The following is a 4,324-nucleotide window of genomic DNA, read 5'->3' as shown; positions in this document are numbered from 1 at the left end:
TCAGGGTCAATTTCGCCAAGAGCTCACTGCTCCCCAGCCAACGTAATACGTTCCTGGGAGCAGTTTTCGACTCCGTCAATATGAGGGCGGTCATATCACCAGAGCACGCTCTGGTACTTCAGCAGCTCGTGGCCTCTGTCAAGAACAAAGCCTGTTTCCCTCTGAAGTTCTTTCAGAGGATGCTAGGGCTGATGGCTTCCGCCTCCCCAGTTTTACAGCTCGGCCTCCTACGAATGCGGCCCTTGCAGTACTGGCTGAAACTCCGGGTCCCACCTCATGCTTGGCGGCACGGCCGCTTTCGCATCAGGGTCAACCAGGCCTGTCTAACAGCCCTGGAGCCTTGGATGAACCCTGTTTGGTTCAGTCGTGGAGTACCCCTACAGGCGGTTTCCAGAAGGACGGTGCTCTCAACGGATGCGTCCAACCTGGGTTGGGGTGCTCTGTGCGAGGGCAGACCAGCCTTCGGCTCTTGGTCACACGAAGAAAGCCATCTCCATATCAACTGCCTCGAGATGCTGGCAGTAGAACGAGCCCTTCAATCCTTTCAGGCAATCTTGGAAGGGCGCCACATCCTAGTCCAGTCGGACAGCATGACAGTGGTGTCCTACATAAATCACCAAGGCGGCCTTTCGTCCAGCCGCCTCTGCGCACTGACAAAAAGCCTCTTGGAATGGGCATTACCCAGGTTGCGATCGCTCAAGGCGACACACATACCTGGCAAGACGAATCTGGGAGCAGACATGCTGTCAGGGAGCAATGTCCCCTCGGACGAGTGGATGCTCCATCCACAGACGGTTCTCAAAATCTGGGAGATTTTCGGGAAGGTAGAGGTCGACCTCTTCGCCTCAGAAAGCAACTCTCATTGCCCAACTTATTTTTCAAAGGAAACAGATGCGCTGGCCCACAACTGACCCAGCCTCCTTCTTTATGCTTTTCCCCCGATCGCTCTGATCCCTCAGGTCATCAGACGAGTCAGGGAAGACAGACACAGAGTCCTCCTAGTGGCCCCACTCTGGAGGACCCAAGTTTGGTCCTCTGAGCTTTTTTAGGCTTTCCATGAAAGCCCCATGGCCGATCCCCCTGAGGTGGGACCTCCTCTCTCAGGTGAACAGGACAATCTGGCATCCACAGCCAGAACTCTGGGCTCTGCATGTATGGTCCCTCGATGGGAGCCTCTGAGCCTCCCCGGGGACATACTACACACCATTGCTCAGGCAAGAGCCCCGTCTACAAGACGCCTCTATGCCCAAAAATGGTCAGTCTTTGTTGACTCAGGAGTTTGGGCCCAATGACTCTAAGGTCATTTTAAAACCCAGGCATGGCTACGTACCTAAAGTGCTCTCGACGCCATTCAGAGCACAGGTAATTTCCCTCTCAGCTCTGCCTCCGTTGTCAGGTGAGCGAGAGCTGGATTTACTCTGCCCAGTGAGGGCTTTGAGAATTTACATTGAGCGGTCACAGCCATTCAGGCAATCTGACCAGCTTTTTGTCTGCTTTGGTGACCGCACCAAAGGGTCTTCGGTCTCAAAGCAACGCCTCTCGCGTTGGATAGTTGAAGCTATCGCTCTATGTTACTCCTCTATGGGCCTTGAGTGCCCCATAGGAGTTAGAGCCCACTCTACTAGAGGGATGGCCTCTTCATGGGCCTGGTCTAGTGGTGTCTCTATCAAGGACATCTGTGAGGCAGCCGGCTGGTCCTCGCTGTCCACTTTTGTCAGGTTCTATAACTTGGATATCCCGACCTTGCATGCTCGGGTTCTTTCGGTTTGATACGACGGCCTTTAGCAGACTCTGTCATCATACCACCTCCGGGGAGCTAGCTCCCTCTCAGCAGTGTAGCGTCAAGGGTTCGATGGCTCCGGCCCTCTCACTTATCCTCTGGACCCCAGGGTGTTCAAGTTAAGTCTTGTCGTTCCCTACCGTGGCACGGCGCGGTTGAATTCGTTCCCCATACGCAGTATGAGTGAAGTATCGAAAGGGAACGTACTCGGTTACGAACGTAACCTTGGTTCCCTGAGATACGGTACGAGTACTGCGTTATATGCCGTGCCATGAGGCTGCGGGTTCAGTGTCGTCGCTTCAGTCGTATGACCTGATTTCCTCTGGCGATTGCCTGCTTATATAGCCATTCGCCCCGCCCATTTTGGCGGGCTTTGGCGCGCTGCATCGCCACAGGCTCGCGCAGCTACGCAGCGCTGTCATTGGTTTAAAAAAGTTTACAGATTAAACCAATGGCAGTGCAGTTGCACTGCGTTATTGAAAAAAGGCTTCAGTATCGAGGAAAAAAGGAGCTTTTCCCCATACGCAGTACTCGTTCCGTATCTCAGGGAACCGAGGTTACGTTCGTAACCGAGTACGTTTGCGTGATTACAGAAAACAATACACTTTTTGTTAATAGCTAGCAGTGTGCAGCACTTAATTAGATAGAGCCAGCACTGATGTTGCATTCCTTAATGCAAATTCACAACAAATGCAGACATTTGTTTTCTACATTCTCTGTGAACCAAACTGCTGAAAATACCACATAATGAGTTTCTTGCTTAAACTCAATGCTGTGCTTTGTTTTGGAACTCCAGCATGACAGAATAAATATATTTTTAATTAAACTGCAACGCAGAGTGTTAGTACTTTTTTGGATCATTATGAGATTGGATTTTTTTTTTCATTAGGAAACTGTGATGGAAATGACATCATTATGCAGCATCAGAGTGGGTGGTAGATGGGTTGGTCAGTCTGATTCAGACACTGTATAAATGAAAGGACATTAAGGAGAGCAGAACAAACTCCTAACAGAAGGAGCTTTAATCATGGCCAATGAGACAGAGGGTCATGAGACTCAATACTGCTTTCCTGCCATCAACTCATCATGCATAAAGGGAAAACACTCCAGTCATGAATATTATGTCATATATGTTTTTGCATCATTGCAGTCAGCATGGACTGTTTTTCTGAACCTGCTGGTGATCATCTCCATCTCTCACTTCAAGAAACTTCACAGTCCAACAAACCTGATCATTCTCTCTCTGGCTGTGGCCGACCTTCTTCTTGGACTTTTGATTCCCATAGAGGCCACTAGGCTGATTGAGATGTGTTGGTACTTTGGAGACACTTTCTGTGGACTCTATTCAATATTTATTGCGATGCTTCTCTCAGCATCTCTTAGTAATTTAGTTTTAATTGCTGTCGATCGTTATGTGGCTGTATGTGACCCATTACTGTATCCACAGAAATTAACCATGACTAAAACATTAATAAGCATCTGCCTGAGCTGGATTTGCTCTTCAACTTATAACACTGCCTTTGCAATTAATAATGGATATTTTGACATTTCACTGAGAAAAAACAAGTGTTATGGAGATTGTTCTGTTATGATGGGTTTTGCTTGGAAAATCACTGATCTTATCATGTCTTTTCTTTTTCCTTGTATGCTGATCATATCTTTTTATTTGAGGATTTTCTATGTTGTACATCAGCAAGTGAAAGTTATAAACACCCTGATGAAGGGTGGCAAAAATATAAATGAAGGTTCACTGAGGAGGAAATCTGAGAGCAAAGCTGCTCTGACATTAGGAATCATTGTAACGGTTTATCTGCTTTGCTATATTCCCTACTATATCTGTTCTATTACAGTAATCTCTTCCACAACCATAAATGTTTTGACATGGGTCATGTATAATAATTCAGGTATGAATCCTATGATCTATGCTTTGTTTTACCCATGGTTTAAAAAGTCAGTAAAACACATCTTAACTCTGAAAATATTTCAGCCAGCATCCTCTCTGGTCAACATTTTAACAGAACATCAATTGTAATTAAACTGGTAAAGACATCACTATGAAAACAATTTCACATAAACTCCAATTGTTAATAAGGTCATAAAGGTAGATAATCATAATAGTTATAATTTACACTACATGTATTTGAGTATCATTGCTGTATGATTCCTATACTATGATGTTCAAATGCAGGTTTTGTAGGTTTTCAGAATTAAACAAATAAGTAAATGTATTTTAACACAGTAAGTTTAAGTAACAAAGTGTTTGTCTGTGTTGCATTAGCTTATTAGGAAAACTGAGCAAGAATTACAAATCTTCAATGTACCGAAATAAATGATAAAGATATATATTATGTACTTTATGCTTCACTTTATGCTTCACTTTTATCAGTCATGTTGAATTTGTGTTAACATAGATTTAAAAAAAACACAATGATCAAAAAGAGGACAATTATATAGAACTGTGTAGGTATCAAATGTTTTATCACGGTGGTTTATCACAAAGTAAATGATTAAAATCTCTTACAGGAGACCTCAGAGGGTTAAAAC

General features: G+C 45.1%; 1 pseudogene; it reads left to right on the top strand.

Annotated features, from left to right (window-relative positions):
* The first annotated feature begins 2,753 nt into the window (after window positions 1-2,753).
* On the top strand, window positions 2,754-3,812 carry LOC127965853 (trace amine-associated receptor 13c-like; annotated as a pseudogene).
* Window positions 3,813-4,324: the final 512 nt, after the last annotated feature.

Source organism: Carassius gibelio, chromosome B10 (genome assembly GCF_023724105.1).
Source record: "Carassius gibelio isolate Cgi1373 ecotype wild population from Czech Republic chromosome B10, carGib1.2-hapl.c, whole genome shotgun sequence".
Taxonomy (NCBI): domain Eukaryota; kingdom Metazoa; phylum Chordata; class Actinopteri; order Cypriniformes; family Cyprinidae; genus Carassius; species Carassius gibelio.
Note: the sequence above shows the minus strand (reverse complement) of the source record. Positions and strands in the feature narration are given on the sequence as shown.